General features: G+C 39.1%; 1 protein-coding gene across 2 annotated transcripts in view; it reads right to left on the bottom strand.

Moving 5' to 3' along the window:
* The window catches only part of KIAA1671 (KIAA1671 ortholog), an 86946-nt gene that overhangs the window by 65492 nt on the left and 1102 nt on the right, over positions 1-20352 (bottom strand). The gene's annotated exons all lie outside the window — the stretch shown is intronic.

Here is a 20352-nt window from a genome sequence, read left to right on the forward strand (position 1 = left end):
TATTACTGTAATCTCAATTACTGTAATTTACTTTCTATTGTAAATCTCCTGTGACAACAGTATGTGAAGTGCTACCTGAGAAGCTGACCTTCAAACGGCTGATTTTCAATCAAAATATGACTTTTACCATGACAAAGCAGTTTTTCCAGTATCTCACCAACAAAGGCAGGAGATTAGCTTTGGCTTTAATTATATTCTTACTGCAGAGATGAGGGAAAACCAGCAGTAATTAGAATACCAGCAACAGGAAGTAACCTGAATTTTTCCCAATAAAAAGTATATTTAAACTTTGTAGCAGATGCAGATGGCTAGGTAAGGTTAGATGCGCTTTTTTTTTTTTTCCCCTTTAAAAGCTGTCATACTCTTTAATTTTTAGGAAATTCATACTGTATTTCATAGTCTTTCACTCAGGGGCTCAATTTTGTGCTGCTACCCTCTTGCCTACTTTTGGGCAGTCTTTGGACTCTTCTCTCCTGATCTATTTTGGTGCATATTTACCTTACTAATATTCCTATTTGTAGATTCTGTGGAAAATGGAGCCCCCTGCATATGAATATTAAAAAAACCCAGAATATTGCCTTCCTGAGTCTGCAGTCTGGAAAAATGGTTATTTCACTTTCAGCTTCCCTTGAATAGACTAACACCACACTGGCACCATAAATTGCAGAGATTTATATTTGTCCCTTGCATTTAGGCCTTCCTCTCTCAGGCAGGCTAATGACCTCTGTTCACCTTGCCTGTTCCCTTTCATCTTTCAATCCACTTGAAATTCTGCCTCAACTACTTCTACACTATGCTAGTCCCCTTTGAGTCCATGACCTCTCCTTTCCAAAATAGTCACTAGCCCAATCAGCTTATCAGAATCAATCTGTCCCTTCCACAATCTCACAGATCCTAATGAAATCTTCCTCCCTCTCCCACTCCTTATTCTAAGAAACATCATCAAAATCCAATTAAAATGCTCTCACATTCCAAGGATGCAAAGGTTTTCTGAAAAGCAGTTACGCTCTAAAAGTAAAATAGTAACACTTGCTGAAATAAGGGCAATGCTAACAGGAAATGCCACAAAGCAAAAAATTAAGCTGTAAAAACAGCATGTCTTGCAGTATTTTAGAATATGTTTGCTCCTATCATTCTGTAGTGCTTTTTCTTTGGAAAAGAAGGAGGGGGTACAGAGCTTCTTAAATGGAATAAAACTTGATCCTCAATGGAACGCAAGGCAGTGAGTATACAATGCAGGACATAATCCTTGCTAACAGCGTACAACTCGTTTCTCCAGCCAACATTCCTAAACCACAATTTACCCATTCTGATGATATTTGTTCCTTAGTTTTATTACACGACACTTCAGCTTTACAGGATCCCATTTTTTTCTACATGATCTAGTGAAGTCAGTGTTCGGGTTTTAAGTTCTTATTGCTCAGATACCCTACAACTGATATGTGGCCCAAAACAGACAAGCTTTCAAAAAAGGAAAACAAAATATTTGGGGGGAAAAAATATCACCCAATTTTGAAAATTATAAAGCTCCTAGAATTTCAAAAAGCTGTACAATTGATAAAGGCAAATCATGTTATCAACGCCACATATAACATCCACTAGACATTGTGTCTCAGTTTTGAAATACACACCTTGGTTTAGATAAATGTGCAATAAAATACAATCTAGTGAAGTTGGCAATGCACAAAATTTTGGGCAATTTTAAAAAATCAGCTGTAAACTAAATCACATGAGAATTTTAGATGCTGTTAATATTTAGTATTACCACTGTAATTGTACTATTACAATTGTAAATCCCTCATCATCAGCTATAATATGTTCTTCCCTTCCCTGACCTGCCTCAGTTGAGGGACAGTCGGCCAAGTTGCACATGCTGCTGTGGCCACACCAGCTGCGCTGTCCCACGCCGCCACACCGTCCTCTACATGTCCCCACTCCATTGAGCAAAGCACCCAAGTCACGTTGTCACCTTTTCTGGACACTATTTTTCTTTGTGCTCCCTAAGTTTCAGTCATGATCCCCTCGGCTGTTCTGGGGTGCATTCTGCATGCACAAATGAAATTATAAATGGCACTGAAATATCTTTTTAAATTCTTCCTGCTTTTAATGAAAAGAATGGCACATGAAGGCCTGGCTCTTCACCTGCTGCTCTTCTTCCTCAGCTTCAAAACAACTGCAACTGTGATTTTTCCTAAGCAAAGCTGAACCACTACAGGGTGTTACAGATGCACATGCAAACACCGCTCCAGGCTCCAACTGAGTCTTAAAATCTTAATGTCTTGAGGTATTGTTTGGATTTTTAATTAAACAATCTATCTTTACAAAGATTATTAACATTGCTCATTAGAAATCAAAATGGATTATTCACTTCAGTGTTGTTTTTGCAAAAATCATAAGAGAAAGGCTTTACCCAAAACACACCCTTTATATTTAGCATTTGCCTGCCCTGCCTTGCCCACCAGCAGCACACAGAACTATTATTTACATCAGTGGTAATTCCTTTAAGCCTATTAGGACAACAGGAGCAGCAGCCTGCAGATAATTTTTCCACCATGAATCACGTGATTATTGCCAACCTCCTTGCTCATAAATAAGAATGTTTTAAATGACACAAAGCAAAATAATCTATAATCTGTCCCTGAACCTCACAGCAGATAAACAAGTCCATCTGTCTTTTGTAAGGATGGAAAGCATAAAAATTCCACAGAGAAAAATATCTCTGCTATAAAAAAAAAAAAAACAAAAAAAACCCACACACCAAAAATAGTTTATAAAATTGAAAACAACCAGAAAGCATGGCTCCAACAGTGAATATCCGTTTCTGTTTATACTAAGAATACTCCAGTAGAAAACTACCAAATAAACACAAGATTTTCCTTCTTTAGACACAACTTTGCCAGCAAATCTGCTACCAGTATAAAAAAATTACTCCTAGTGTGTAAATACAGGAAGAGATTTTTGTAACTACATATATTAGCACCTTCTGAAAACACAGCTTTGCCAATGACTATGTATTCATCTGTCCTGCAGGTTTTCATTGCTATAGCAAGCCACAGGTGCTACTGAAAACAAACACAATGACCATATAAGCTGCACAGACACAAAACAATATAAGATTTATTTCATTCCTTCTAAAAAAGACTTCCCCACTGTCTTAAGTATTTCAGTCTTTAAAAAAAAAAAAAAATTTTTTTTTTTTTTCTTCCTTTCCTCACTGACCACATATTGGCATCAGTCTACAGCAATTCGTATCAGTTATCCTAAGCAATCATCCTTCTGCTGTTTTGCTACAACACTTGGAGAGTTGCTGATTGGATTAAATAAGAATTAACAGAGAAGATCCTATCGCTTAACGTGCACGTATGAAGAAAAGAGTAACTTAACCATATGTGTGAATACTCTTAAGAACGTAAGACTTACTATAGCACAACCAAAATAACACAAAGAGAAAGAAAAACCTTTTCTGAAACTTTCATAACTAAGTAGATGCAACTAATTCAGGAAAAAAAAGGCTTTTTCTATTCTTGGATTTAAGCCTGATTCGCATTATTAGTACCGTCATTTACTGAAATGGGATCCATCAGTTGTATTTAAGAGGACATACAGGGTCTCTTAAAGAGAAAGATTAACAAAAATACTGTCCTACTGGCTCTAATTTTTAAAAATATCCCTGGACAAATTTATTCACAAAGTAAGAACAGGTAATACAATGCATTTAAATGACCTTTACCCAGACTCACAGTGAGAAGTTCAGTAGAACAAGGCGCTTGTTCTGCTTCTCAATTATCAAAATTAACAGGTTGAGAACTAAAAATACACATTCCAAATCTCACAAGACAGATATGACCTGCAAAGATCCATAGATCTTTAATACTAATATTCCAAAGCATTGCAAAATTTAAAATATTCTTTCTCCATTCCCCATGTGCAAGCCTATTTGAAGCCTTTCAGTTTTGTTTTTTTTTTTTTAAAAGTACAAAGTACTGTTCTTTTGGATATTATAGTCCAGTACCATCACAAAGATGAAATACTCCACTCTGACATTTTCTCCCACTGCAGAGAAAGATTAGCGTTTTGTTATATAAAGTGCCCATCCTATAAATAGCAGCATTTACAAGCACTTGTAAATCTCTAATTGCTATTGCCAGTACATTGCTAACTATCATCACTTGTTAGAGCTTCACTGAGATCTAGACATGCACTAAAGAACAAAGGTATTTTCAACAATCCTTTTGATGATGTGCTGCCACCTCAGTACTAGAGTGAAAACTTCACACCTTATATTTTAATATCCACGTTACAAAGGTAAGGCAGTTAGAAGGGTAACAAATTATAAAGCACCACAAGCAAGTAGCTTCAGTAATTCAAACTGGCCCCACAGAGGCAATAACATTTATAGCAAACCAAAAATTTGATGTTAAATACACTTGCGTGTCCATGTAATGGACAACATAAATCTAAGATTACTTTCTTGATGTAGCAGGACAGTCGAGACCAGCATTCAGGAAAACACATTAACTTATGTTAAAATAGGATTCAACAGCAAAACGCAACTCTCCGTAACTGAGACGGAATGCGCTGCGACATCTGTGGGGCAGGGGGAGTCGTCCTCCAAATCTTCTTGAATTTGTGAGACAAAGATCGGTCTGGAGGGAATGACTTGTGAAAAAAATTATATGTAATTGTCTGCTTCCGCAGCTGTCAGTCCTATAGAGTTTTCATAACAATGTGCGTCACATATAAAAAGTAATTATTAAGGATTAATCTAAAAAAATCAGTCACCACTAGTGAGCGGTAACACCCCTGGTCCTTGTCTGTCCAGCAGCGTGTCTGCACTCTGTTGAGAAACAAAGGGCAGTGGGGTGGAACAGACCAGGAACCAGAGGGGTTTGCCTCCAGTTATTTCTAGAAAACAGTTTCAGAATTTCACCCTTTAAAAAGGTCCAGTTGCATTCTGGATATCAGCCTGCTTGTTCTGTTGCTCTTTCCCCTCAGGCAGCCCAGTTTCCATCATGGAGCACTGATGGACATAGCGCCCATCACCCTTCCTGCCCAACAAAACGCTCTTCACCAAATGGTTTTAAAGGAAGAATCTATTATTCTTCCCAGCAAAAACAGATCCTTCCAAACATCAACTGCGACCATACTTTCCCCTGCATGGCCATCACATTTATTATCAATTACCCATTTTCAGGGTTTTTAGCACTGAAAAGACATCCAAAAATTTCTGCACTCTGAGTTTTGGGGGCAATTACCACTGTTCTACAAGCAATTAAGGACAACTACTCCTCTGTCAAGATAAACTTTGTCAAAACCAGACTCTTGTTTAGGGTTTTTCGTCTTCGGACACATTGCCAGTGTGTTCTCTTCAAGAGAGAGATCCATCAAGAGCACACAGACTGAAAGAGCACATTAGGCATTTCCTCTGACCTGTACAACTACCTCATTACATCTCATTCTTCCATAATTTCATTCTCCACAACCCTCCCATTGACAGTTTCAGAGTAAACTCTTTTCCCTTCCAAGTTTCACAGAGGGTCTAATTTGTTTCAAAAGTCTCGTGAGACCAAGCTAGAACAAACCCTAACCAAAGGAAAAATGCTTTGAAATGTTGGTGAATCATCATTTTTTGGTAGCAGATGCTGTGAATCCTCACCCTCCTGAGTGAGTCATCTTTTATTTCCAGCGAGCATTCTGCATGAGGGATTCCACCCAGCTCATTAGTGGGTGGGTATTTTCAGAAAATCCAATTCTTTTGGCAGTTGAAATAGAGAACAAAAGCAAAATCTTGATTTCTGCCAACGGAGGATGACATTGAGCAGGAACAACACAAATTACTCGATAAGGCTGAAGTCAGGCTAAAAGCATGTTTGTGCAGAAGGTTGGTATTCCCAGCAAGCCTCAGAAAGTGCTATTTTGTTTGCTTACATCATCAAACATTTGTTTTTGCGGTCAGCTTCAACTCCTGTTAATATTCTTTTAGGTTTCATCCTCATAAATGCGTTTCACCCACAAACAAGACCTGCAAATAACTTCCCCCATTATATGCCATTTAGCATGAAAAAAAGACATTCCAGAAACAAGTGCGTTGCATGCCAGATGAAATATTAATGATCAGGTTTGGCTACAAGCAAGAAAAATTGGTTATGGAACTGAAAACAGAAAAAGAAGTCAAACTAAGGCTCTTAGATGAATATGTTCAGTTGTTTCAGGTAGAACTCTATTGTATCGGCAGTTCCCAAAGGTCAGTGGGGTTACATCCCTGACACAACGGTGGATGGATACTTTAATTGGAAACTAAAATTTCTCCTCAAACATTTTCAGAATCATTATAAAGCTTCCTCCTGGTTAATTTGTAGGAACACCATGGTCATCTTGTTGCAGGAAGCTTAACTTCACTTTTAACTATATTTAAAATAAATTTTTATTAGAGTAAGTTTTTATGCACAGATTCTAAAGGAACAGGGTTAAATCCCCAGCTATTGCTTTTGTATTCTTACACTGTACATCACAAATACAATGAAATTAATCACACACTAATTTATTTATACCTCCTTTGAGTGTATGGACTCCATGACCTTGCTTTACAAGAGGTGAAATTTGGTTCATTATTGTTTCAGAAATATATCAAGTAGCTACTGATCCCTCTGACCTCGAGCAGGCAGCACTTTTGACCATCCTTTTCTAGCAGAAGCCCACAGAGGCGAGGCAGGGCTGCATTTTCTCTAGAGGCTCCAGCTTTGAGTGTGAGTGCTCTCATTTGGCAGGCACACCATGGACGCAGCTGAAGGAGAGTAAGGAGATGGATGAGCCAGCTGTCTGCAGCACAGACAGAAATATAGGACTGAAAAAAAAAACTTTGGCATTCTTCCATTTGATACTCCCCTACAGAATACCATGTTCAGTACCATGTTTCAACAGTAAAAGGAGCTTAGAACCACCCACACCTGGAAATATTTACTGTAATTGTGCATACTTCTTGTCCTCTTGGCAGAAAGGAAAGACAAAGGACAACTGTCTCTGATCTCAGAGCTGACAGGACACAGGTATCACCACTGGATTTTCTGTTTCGCTCACTGCCTTCAGACTTTATAAACAGCAATGATATTACTGGGACAGCTTCTTTCCAGAACACTGGTGAAAACTACACAGACACTGACATTGAAACTATTTAATTCATGGAGCAAATGCAATGTTAAAATACTACTCAGAAAATCTCTGCAGCGAAACACCTTGCGAAGCTTGCCAGCCAGCACGGAAACAAGCAAAGCTAATGAGAACTGGAAAAGGTGCAACACTCCCATTACTCATGAGAGATGGGTCTGCTTCTGACCCAAAGTGGCATGCAAGTCAAAGTATCAAGTCAAACAGATCTGTGGGCTTTGGTTTATTAAAAAAAAAATCCACCTACTGGTTACAAAAATAGGCAAGTGCCTTCACAGAACTACTGCTTGCAAGCAAAGGCTATGAAGCCTTCAGAAATAAACCTGACACATCACCCTCTGCACCCAGGAAGGAATCAGAGGGAACAGATCATTTCATAGAAACTGAGCTTCTGAAGGTCACTATATTACAGAAATAGCATGATGTGAGAAGACATTTCCTGCTTGCCTTTATGCATGGCAGGTGCTTTTGTGTCAGAAGGGACTGTAAGAAAGGACAAAGCCATAATCCTCTGATCTTCCTCTTCAAATTCTAACAGGATTTCCAGTGCTGGAAAACGCATTTGTAGCCTGGCCCAGTAAACCACCTTCAGAAGGTATAGCCAGCTCGCATTGTTCTGTGATTGACTTGGAATCACCAGTACTAATTTATAAATGCTATGTCTTTTATATGTTCATCTGATTGCTGAAAAAGGGCTTAAGGTATTGCCATATGGAGAAAAGAACAAAGGAGTTTCATCAAGACTTTAAGAAAACCTGAGGCTACTGGCCTTAGAGCACTACCTTCAACATGCTAGGAGATCACTTCAACAGTTTAATCATCTGAAGAAAACCTGAACCCATAAAATGGAGGACAAAGGAAACAGTGATGTGATAGAAGACCAAAAAGAATCATGACAGACTAAATATTAAATATGTGTGTCTGTGTACATATATGCGTGCGTCTTCTCCAAGACAGAACACCTGGACAAAGCTAAACTGCAGAGTTTCCGTAAGGAAGACAGCTTTCCTCCTGTTTTAATCCTCAGGATTTGTTCTCACCATGAAGGTTCAAAGCAGCTGTCTCAGGCCACTATACAGCCACTGCCAACAATTATTAAACAGCGACTTCGAACTGACCCTGGGAAAATGTCTTTGGGGAAAATGCAGTTTGCTCACAGGGCGGAGCAGAGCCAGACCTGCCAGGCAGCGGGGAGAACATCATCCCTCTATACAATGAAGCAGAGGTGCAGAGACCCACGTACAGGCCAGTACCTGCTCAGTGCCGCAAGAAGGTGAAGAGCTGTGTAACCACCGCAGCCCCAGTTCTGCACACATACAAGGGCAGGGGTATGACTAACATCTGTATTTGAGGTGTAAGCATTAAGATTCCTTTGCTTCTGCAAAAAGAAAGAGGATTTACACTGTATTAGTTTTATACCTGTACTTGTCTTGAAGGACAGATTCTGAAGCTGCACAATCACTAGCTAAAAGACTCATTCACGAATAGCACATGCCACCTACAGACAAAATACTTAGAGCAAAGATGCTCTAATAGATTATGCTGTTTCTAAGCTTTCACCTAGCTAAAAAGAAATTTGTCATTGCCTAATCTTGTTACGAATGTTTACGTTGTGCTTCAGCTCTTACAGCTATACCATTTGATGCCTTTACTGGCTGATTTTCCACTTGCTTCCTTAAAAAAATCATACACTAAGAAGCTCTGTGTTCAACAGCTTTGGATTTTGCTCCTAACTACATATTTTCTTTCAATACAGACAGCCAATACTGTCTAGCAGCAATTTCTCCATTCAGTCCACCATTCTACCTTTCAAATATTTGTGTTAGTCATAACAGAAGCATGTAGTCTAGCTTGGTCAACAAGCAACCATACTCAAGCCCAAAATACTTGTCCCAAGCACTACGCTAGAAATGAACTGCAGCATAATGGGAGAAAGACACTCTGAACTGGCCCTGCTCTAAACAGGGGGTTGGACCAGATGATTCCCAGGAATGGATTATTCTGTTCCATGAACAAATGAACAACTTCTAAGCCTGCTCCTCTAAGTTGTAGCCACCTTTGTCTTAAAGAACAAGCTTGCCACAAAGCTGCACCATGGCAGCACCTATCTGAAGTGGACAATAATGACATCTCACTGTTACCACTGGAAAAGACAAACACTATGACAACAAGCTGACAGAATTAGCATTAATAAACAACACAAGTTCTCGCTTCCCCCCATTCGCGTGCCAAGGCAGGCAGGTGGTCCCACAGAGCAGCTTTCAAAGGCACTGCCAGCAGGGACACCAAGTGCTGACACCAGAACAACGCCTTGCACCAAGCTTTGCTTCTCCAAGATTCAGCTCAGAATTACCACAGGATGCAACTAAGTGTGCTGGGTACAAACATTAAAAAAAAGCCGTAGGCACTATCTAGCAAATTTTGACTAACAAATTCTTAACAGCTGACAATAACAACGGTGGCAGCACATATAACACTGAATTGCCTAGAAAGGGGGAAGCACCTCCGTCCCGAGCGCTGGGGTCTGCAGGCACAGGGCTGACTGGCACTGCCAAGACAAACCCCAGCTTCACTAACAAACTTCCTTTTGTGCACCAGCAGGAGCAGATCCCAACATGACTCTCTCGGACATGTGAATACAGAGGAGTTTTTATGACTGACCCTTTTTTATGCGTGGTCCCCATAACCCAGAAATATTTAAGGCAAAATGGAGGAAATAGTAGAATTGAAATTGGACTTGAGTTTACATGTCATTGGCATCAACTCTGGGGGAAATTTTCCAGTGCACTCAACAACAGCCTGCCCACGTTGAAAATCCAACTTCAACACCAGTTCTGGTAGTCCAACACCACACAGGACAGAAAATACTGGTCTCAGCTGTTTTACCCAGAACATTTTTTTATGATGCAGGGTAGGTTATCTGATAAAATCCTCCTTTGCCCAAGCTCTTGCTCCTATAGCAGCAATTCAAATGCTTTACATAAAAGATGACCCAATTTTGAACAAGCCAATTATTAACGATCTTAAACTGGATTAATTTTACTCTAGTTATGCCTTTCAGTATACAGATGGAGCCATTAAAACTCACTCAAATTCAAATGGACATGACCATCAGATTTACAATTTCCCATGTCCCATAAACATTGAAAAAATTACTAGACTAGCAAGAGATGGGTGGATCTATTTTGAGTCAAATAAAATATTGTTATAAAAGCAAAATACTTGGTGGCATTTATCATTCTATGAGCCAAAATCCCTATGTCATCCCCTGCTCTGAAAAACAATTACACACTTTGAAATTAATCTTTTTGCCTCTCAGGTTGTTAACAATTTTCAGACAGCTCTTTGATCTCTTCCTTGTATACTCAACACAGCATTAATTTGGGCAGGATACGTTTCTGCAGCAGGGTGCTGACTCCTGTCAGGCGTCAATAATCTGCCCCAAGCTGCATACCCATAAAAAAGCTGCTATGTCAAGAATGTTTCATGTGCCAGAGGAGCTCCTGCTGCTACCTTGATGATAAGGCTCACATTTTTCCTTCAGTGGTCACATCTAGTTTTTCACATATGCAGGAAATAGTCTAAGGTTTTTTTTCCCCCACCAATGCAACTACCCATTTCAGAGACACTGGCTGTTTTTGCTAATTTGTATGTAAGCTTGTTACCTGCTAGCAGGTTATTGTTATCAGCAATCCACAAAAGTGTTTCCTCTTCCTTCAAAGCGATACAAATCGAACAGAGCATCAGAGGTTTGTGTATGGCTGTGACGAATCAAAGCAGTGACACTATATTTCTTCCCGTTTCTGAACAAAAGCATGTTTAAGCCAAGAACTCTGACAGCACAAAGCCTGCACATGCACATTAGCCATCGTTTACTACCTTGTTCTTCAGAAACATGATGTTATTCTGCGAAATCAAGGCCTATAATGCATTATTGGTCAACACACTATCTAGAAGTTTTATGACTACAAAACAATCCCCTCCATCTCCCTATATGCTTGAGAAAGCACAGAAAGGCAAAAATTGCCTATTAATTGAAGGGCAACAGTTCAGACACTTAAAATGTTAATATTTTTCTTGAGGCGGGTGCAAGAAAAAGAAAATAATAGCAGAAGCATGAAAAAAACAGCACTGAAATCCAAACCGTGGAGGCACTGAGAACCTGGAAGTGCCTAGCTGTGAACACTCGTGTGGAACACACCCCCACGTCCGGCACACCACGCTAGCAGGGGCATGGAGGGGAGGTGAAGGAAAGCATTAAGTGGCTGCTTAAATGACATTCACAAGCTTTAGCATAGAAATGAATTTTTAACCACAAGTGAACAGTGTTTTTTTAAACTTTCTGGTAAGTTTTAAGCACAGAAGCCACAAACATTCTAACACATCAAAATGAAGATAAAAGAGTAACATAAAAACACTTTAATAAAAAATGCAGACACTGTCAAAGAATACATGGAACAACAGAGAGATCACCTACATTTTAAGGCAGGGTAATAACAAACAGCTGACACAGGCATATTTTGGAGCCCAGGAATCGCACTGATCAACGTGAGTTCCCCTGCCCAGAAGTCTTCAGGTTCAAGAGCCAAGGTGATAAAAATCAGGGTGAACAAAAAACAGATACACAGGATGGGAGAAGAGATCTACCTGACCAAAACTGCACACTCTCCAGATGTAATCGAGAGCGGAGCCACTGAATCTGGTCAACAGTACATTCTCTAGTTACTCTTTGAAGACCAGTTCAGGTATTGACTCTCTGATTCATTAGCAGTTACTACCCCTGGTCTCAAACACATCAGACAGCTCCACAACCAGAGCCCATCAAGCACTGGCAGTGGCCATCACACTCAAAGCAATGCCAGGGACTCGGACTGACACCCCAGGCCGGAGCACCTGAGCAGGAAGCTGCCACACCGCCAAGTGTCCAAATGGCTTCCTTTGCCTTCCAACATGTGCTGTTAGCAGTTTTAAAGCTCTCCAGATGCTAACCTGCCATCTGCTTCATTACCTCCTTCTCCACACTCCTGAAGACATTCTCAAAATGCTGGGTTTAGGTGCCCCTCCCATATTCACAGGCTTTTTCCACACTCCCATCAGCAACTGAGTCCTGGTGGAAGCAGTGTAATTAACAGGATGCCAAGATGCAGATCTCCAGAACAGAGCTGCCTCACAGCATTTGAAGGAGCCAACATAAGCAGAAAATGGAGCAGGCCATAGTTTATTAAGGTTTTAAAGCAGTAAGAAAAATCCAGACTACAGCAGCCCTGAGCAGGAGGTAGGCAGGAAAGCAGAAGTCACCCTGCTCCGAGAACTTGTGGGAAGGCTCCAACTGTCCTGAGCTATAACGATGCTTTTAATTCATCAGCAGCAATACCAGTGAGTTCAACTTTCCAGTGTTTTTAGAAAGGACATAACAGACATAAGAGCACAATCATTTCTAGAACCAAGCTGAAACAGAAAAGATGGCAAGATCTTTAACCTCAAAGTAACCATTTTCAGCACCTATAAAGACAGCATTTTGAAAGTGTATTAATCTGGGATTAAACCTGTTACATTTAAAAAAAAAAAAAAAAAAAGGAACTCAATGGACCTGAGCCGAGACTTTGAGACAATTTGAAAAACATACTAACCTGCTCCTTACAGAACCAAGCTTGTGCAAAAACCATCTCAGCTAACCATAAATCTACAGTACAAAAAAAACTGGATTCAAAATTAACTACTTTTTACATTGTGTGCAACAGTCCAATATCAACAAACATGAAACTGTGTAATCATTACTTTACATGTGTATCACATACGCTTTAACGCATCACAAAATCTCTAAAGATACTACACATACTGGTTAGGAAACAATACTAATACAACATTCCTAGTATTCAAGATCAAACATGAGAGAAAAAGGCTTAGTATTGTTTGTAAGAGGTGTCAGTAACGGGGCCTAAGTTACACATCTGCTTCAGTACACACTCTCATTTCACTTTTGCACGCACATAAACAATGAATTCAATCATTACAGCTGCTAGTCTACCCTAGCCTTTTATCCCAATATAAAAGTGCCTTCGGGAGAGGAAAATATGTATTTCATCTTAAACAAGGCTTCAACCTTTCCATCATGGTATCATCTCCTTAGATTTCATTTTCACGCATAAGCACCAACATGACAGTGACACTATTTAAGCAAGTACTTCGTGCAAAGAACTCAATTCAAACTGAGATCTGCAGACACATTTCTTGCATGTGATTACAATACAGCATACAAGAAAGCTTCTCCCTGTCCAAAACTAACCCTCTGTACTCCAAGCGCAGAGCAAAGGCTCTGATGGAATCTGCAAGCACTGCAGAAGCAAAAGGAAGCGCAATTCCAATATGTTTAACAACTGAATTAACATAATGCTCACCACGCAGAAACTAGTTTCCCTGACCTTCTTGAAACGCTGATCTGTAACTATTGATGAGTCTTTCCCATATGTACTGTGATTCAACTATATTAAGGAAGAGGTCAAGAAAACATCCGTTGCCCTGTCAAGTTTAGTGAGAATAGGTCAGACATGCGGAAACCTCTCTTGCAGCCTCACACGACCACGTAGCAAAAGTGAGCATCTCTTTCCTAGTAGATAAAATTGTACTTAGGAGAGTAACAAAAAATCTGAAGTTGTACTAGAAACACTACTGTAATCAAATCAATTCATTTAATCTCTCCTTTGCAAGCAGTAACCAGAGAGCTGCAGTGATATTTTTTTTTTAATACTCATTTTGTGAAGAACGTAAACTGAACATTATGATGACTAGTAAGAATTACAAGAGACATAAATTCAAACATGGTTTAGAAATACTTAATATTATTTGCATAAATCAAGCTATCTATTTTCTTGGACATAACTGTTATTGTAGGCTCAAACATGCAAAAGAAAAACCCTGTATCATTTGTACATGCGTACTAAAAGAATAGGATGATATTTAGGTAAGTCTGCAGCCATCATGTTGCTTAAAACATTCTAAGGGCAGATTATACTAATATCTGACATTTAGTAGTGTCAATACAGTCAGAGCACTGTTTGACAACAAATAATAAAAATGACATTTCTTGTAAGGTCTCTAAGTAAAGGAATGAGCCAGCTGAGCTGCACAACTTTAGCATAAATACCCATTTTAGAAAGGCATCTGTGCTCATTTTTTCAATGAAGAATTCTGAGTGTTCTCATGAAATATCAAACACAATTATGGTGGCCAAAAATTCCAACCCTGTTTAAAATATATCATGGCTTTGCTGGGCCAAATGCTTTCGTTATGGATGAGACAGCTTTGTCCATTGAAAGCCTTGTATGGTTGAACATACTTGCAGCAGATAAACATCCCTCTTAAATTTTGGCACAACTCGCTCCCCAGCAAGAGTTACTGATACTATGGCTGAATTGAAAAAGCGGCCAGACTTAATCCAAACTGAAGTCTGAGCTCATTAAAAGAACATAATAAAGACAAATTTAAATTCCATTCCTATTTATGTCTTTCAAATTCTCATCAGTGCTGTAAAATAAAGATCATCTTAGTTTTACAACAGTAGGAACAACAAGTTTTAGAATTTGACATTTATTACTATCACTTGTTCAAAGGCACAGAAAGCATGTATTTAACCAATACTAAGACCAGAAAAAAGTCACTATGAAAATATAAACAGAAGGGGCTGATGTGTATGGCAACAACACTGTTTGCATCAGCAAAAGCACACATAAACACTCATATTTTCATGCATTTCACTAAAATACTGGCAGCTTTTGACCCTTAGAAACTACAAAGGGTAAAATTGTTTTTAACTACTAGAATTCGAGAAAAGCTAACAAAATAAAGCATTAACATCTTCACTTCTTCACCTCTTCTCCAATGTGCCAAACCTATGTATTTTAGATGTAAACAACAAAATGCATCTAATGTCTTTTTCTCCTATTTTTGCCATCCATCTTATTTGCATCCAAGCGCTGCTTCTGCAGCAAAGTTAAAGTTGTCTGTTAGTGGGCTGGCCTAGCTCAAAGAGGACACGCGCTTCCCGGCGATGCCAGAGCTCTGCAGACTTCGCTGCCGAACTGTAACTGGGTCAAGCCTGTAGCTGGAGTTAAGAGGCCACTCGGCTCATGGCAATTCTCTCCCCAGCCCCCAACCAAATTAAAGGGGTATTTTGACCTGGAAAAAAAGACTTAAAACTCCTACTACCCCACATTAAAGCTTGCGCTAATTCTGTAAAATAAGACAAATAAAAATTACACCAAAGCTAGAGCCGTTCATATGCTGCATACATACACTCTTTGAAGAAACTGCTGGAACGCACAGGCACGCTTTTTCCCTCTAAGTGAAAACTGTGTAGATAACAATTAAATTGCTGAAGGTTTGGTTATCTTCTACTTGTTACATCAGGCTAATGACCATCCTGACTCATAATTACTACAATAGTAAGAAGCTTTCAGTTCTCACACTGCTGCAAGACCAACACTTGTCTTCTTTCAGGCATGCAACAGCTTTATTATAGCCCAAACCTGAAAGTTTTGGCACTTAATTCTGATAAGAACTTTTAATGAACGGCTTTAAAGGAGCCTAGATTTCCCCCCCAATGAGTAAGTGCATGTTCATGGGACATGACTCAAAACAAAACCAAGCAATGTTTCAGATAATAACCCTCTGTAGTCCCAGACTGCTCAAATTGCATCACCACAGTCACACCAGCCTAAGAAAAAATTCATTTCCTCTCCTCAAGCATGTTTTGTAGAGATGAAGAGTATAAAAAGAAAATTCATCTCCCATTGTTTCAACACAATCGTAAGGTATTCAGGAACTGTGAAAATATGTATTAACAATCTCTTATTTATACAGATGCATTGAAAAATAACCCCAAACAGTTTGAAGGCTTTTTTGCCTGCAGAAGTTCCAGCATTACATATTTCCAGAACAAAGCAAAGACAGTGAGAAGCAAGAAAATAAGCCACCTTGATCTGAGAAAAGAATCTAAAGATTAAACTGTTTATGGAAGTCTACTTAAAAGTCTAGATTATTTAAGCCTGAGGAAAATCGTCATCCAGTAGACCTACATATCCCTTTCTGATCAGATGTTCAGGTCATACTAGCGTAAATTGATATCCAGTCATGAGAAAAGAGAAACATTACTGATTTTTTTTAATCAATAGCTGCAAAAAGATAGAATAGTGATCATACTAAATTTAGCGTGTTATGCCAAAACTCAATACCCAGGTTTTCTTAAGAATTTGTTTTTCCTGCCACTTAACGTAAGATATGGAAAGTCCACTGTGCATGAAACTGCTTCACCCACAGAAGGCCACTCAAAGCAAACAGTGATTGACTTGCTATGTTTTTCATTTGTTACTACTTTTTTTTTTTTAAAGTATTACTAGAACACAGTTTCAAGAGAAAGGACTAAGAGTTCAGAAAGAAGTTTATGTATGCCCTTCAAACTTACTGAAAGTCAATCAAGGAAAGAAAGCAACTTTTTTCACCTCTTTCAATCCAGCAAGTAGAGTACCCCCTCAGAATCGGATCCTTACAGTCACGTCTCACGGGAATCACGTATATGGGCAACCCAACAGCAAATCACTGTACTTTTTTAGCAAAAGTCTGTACGTTCAGCTGCAGAGGGCAGGTGCATCTAGAATTTATCAAGCATGATGCCTTTCAGTTAAACTGTTAAATCTACCAGGTCTGTGGTTGTTCAGAAGGTTGCGATTAGGATTCAAGAGTAGTTTGCTGCAGAGGGAATTCCACAGCTCTCCTGACGCTATTATTCCAGTCTCTGGCTACAAACGCAAGACAAGCACGCGGTGGTTTAAACGGCAAAGGCTACTACTGCAACCAGGGAGTCTTCACTGAAATAGATTTCTGAGGCAAAAGCAAAAAGTTTGTGGCTTTTTCCATATGTTGTCTTTGGGCGCTTCCTACATACAAAACAAAAAACACACCTAAAACATTGCAACATTCTCAGGTTCTAGTCACCCTTGTGCATCAAACACAAAGAAGTGATACAGATTGTGCTCACAGCATCACTGCAAGCTTCATGTCTGGGCTTGCAGGATTAAGTAGTTTACTTCAGTCTCACTTTTACAAACGGCCCACTGAATACAGTATGATCTCCTATTCCATGAAAGTCTCTTTAAAGTACTGAATAGACATAGTACTTTCCTCCCAAAAGCTGTCTGCTACTTAAGAATCAAGCAAGGAGCCCCAAAAGGCTGCGCCTGCCTTAAGAAATAAATTAATAACATAAATTAGCAGAAAAGCTAAGACATTAAATACCTCCCTACAACCAACAGCATCATGTAAATTCACCAATCTGTGAAAGAAAGACTTCCAACTAGCATTATTCGTATCCTCATGCAGAAAAACACCCTGCAAGAAGAAACAGCTTGAAAATAAGAACAGTGACATTACATGTAACTGGATGCAGAACATTCAAAACTTGCATTTAGACATGCATGCACACACACACCCCTTTTACTAGTCAAATTTTTAAATTACTACACAGCACCCAACTCAGCATGACAAACTCATTTGCCAAAGGAAACTTCCCCTGGCTAGTGAGCAGTGCCAAGTTATCAATTCCTGTGGAATATCAATTCAAGAAAACATACCAAGTCTTAGAGAAAATTCTTGATATATGAGACTCCTCAGTAAGAAAACAGTATAATTTTTAAACACATGAGCAGCCAAAGGTATGAGAGAGAGAGTTTTCTGCAGCCACAACTGTACCATATCCCTAACTGACATGCTCAGAGTAATCCTCTGAAGTATGATCCCAAGTCCTGTGCTCCTGATCTGCAGAGTATTCCCCACAAGCACCGCTATAATGAAATTTTCAAGACTACAGGAAGTTTTCTCACCACTATTTAAAAACTCAAGGACAGGAGAAAAATCACCAGGAGTTCTATCATCTTGATTCTGAGGATACTTGGAAAACCTACCAGAAGAGAGAAAGCTCCATGACCAAAGATCAAACAAAGACTAATCCCGAGGAAAGGACGGGGCAGCAAATGCAGCGACACATTCTTCACCAAGGAGAGCAAGCTCATTTTTTACTTTACAGTAACCAAGCACATGTGAAAGAGAAGGGAGGTGACAGGACTGGTTTCAAAATTATCTAGCAGCCAGAGAAACAGCAGCACTGAATGGAGCAGAGTCCAGGACAACACCCAAGCAAAATCACAGAGCCATGCAAAGAATCCCAGGAGGTGGAATACCCGAGCTCTCCATCTACCTCCCACCTGGGACCTGCTGATCAGACCTTCCTTCTTTCACATGTGGTCTAAATTTTACCTCCAGTCCATGGAGCAGTAAGGGCTGGCAAACTTTTCAAACATAGGTCTTAGAGTCTCAAATTCTTTCTTTCAATAAAATCTATTTCCAAGTCATAACTGGTTTGGTTTTTTTTTTCCTTTGGGAGAAATGAGGTATCCAGGAAGCATATTACTACTGTCAGAGGAGCCTGCAGTCACACAAGAGGCTCAATTAGCATACAAGATGACAGTGCTACACGTTTGGAAACAGTATTAAAAAAACCAAAACAACCACCAAACAACACAATCATCACTACACATAGCTCTCCGTAAGGCAATCATGAGAGGTAATAAATTGTTGAATCATCAGACATTAAAATTTTCCTAATACATTGGTATCTAGTCAGTTAAGAGCCCAGGTGAGGAGAAACGTAGGTGGGTACTCTGCCCTTTCTCCTCTAGCCATAAGATAGGCAGCGTCTAGAACTGCAGCGTGAGCACAAACCTTGTATTGGTGACGTTCACCTCATTTGCTACCATATGTAAAATGAGATAATAAAAAATGACAAACACGAGTATTTGAATTAGAAAACAGTCCTAGATTTTTACATCTTTTAGGGAATTTCCATACTGTGACACTCTAGAGTCACTTTGTTCTGTCTTACATTTATTGGAAAAGAAACATTTAGCTTAGAATTAGTTCAGAGCATCATCTGAAAGAGAACAGACTAAAGTTTATCAGTGTATTTTCAACAAACTATACACCTATCAAAAGCGAATTACAGGCTATGTCTTCTATTTAAATAGGATTCCTACCTCTCTAATTATTCTAAAGTAGAAAGGCTTTATAGATTTACTTGCTAATAAATATCCTTGACAACTTTTACATAAAAAGGCATAGCATACAGTGAAGAAAATCCTACCAAAAAAAAAAAGCAAAAAAAAGTTTATAAATTCTTGAAAAATTTTTTGGAAAAAGTTATTACCTGATTAAGCTGCCAGGCAACTTTATTAGCATTTCTGCCATACATTGTCTGTTTCCCTACCACACCCTAAAAATGGCACAGGAAAACAAAGAAAAATAATTTTTTCATGTGGTCGTTAAAAAGATGCAAAGTCTTCTAATTTATGCAAGGAAGACAAGGAAAAAGAAAATACCAACAACCTTCAATTCTGGCAAAAAGTACCTCTGAAGCAGCTAAACAACTTCACAGTTACCCTGGAAACATAGTTTACCTCTTCAGCCTACCATGAAAATTGCCTGCAATTACCACAATGGAATAAAGCACCAGTTTTGACAAAATATCAATTGCTATATGCTGCAATTCCTTTAATGCAGTACCAGTATTTTATCACGCAATACTTTATCTTGAATAGAATTATATTACTAAACTCTGAAGAATCAACTCTGTAGGTATAATAAAAAGTTACGATATCTCATAATAGTATAGAAGAGCTCTGCCATCTGTCAAGTGTGGTTTCCCTTAATCCCATTCCTTACACACAAATCAAAATCACATGGATTATACCACAGAAATAGAAGTCAATTCACTACCTGAATCCACAAGATTAATCTCCTACCTTCAGACCAGAAAAAGGCAAGAACAGTAACAATGCCGCAAACAGACTCAAGGCGGCAAAGCTTTTTAGACGACTCGACGCAACACCACACAGGCAATAAAGGGGTTTCGCAGATTAGCTTCACCTCTTCAGAATCCTGATTTTGCTCCCTCCCAGATCTAAGCACAAAACTCCATGCAAATTCAGGGAAATGGGAACTGACCTCCATGTGATCTTTTGGATCAGCTATTTCCACCCATAAGCAGAACTCCACATCCCTCCATCCACACCTAAATCGCTTACATTTGGAGTTAGGAAGAAAAATGGACAAATCAGTTGCATAACACAAGGAAGCAATACA

Source organism: Harpia harpyja, chromosome 9, assembly GCF_026419915.1.
Source record: "Harpia harpyja isolate bHarHar1 chromosome 9, bHarHar1 primary haplotype, whole genome shotgun sequence".
Classification (NCBI taxonomy): Eukaryota; Metazoa; Chordata; class Aves; order Accipitriformes; family Accipitridae; genus Harpia; species Harpia harpyja.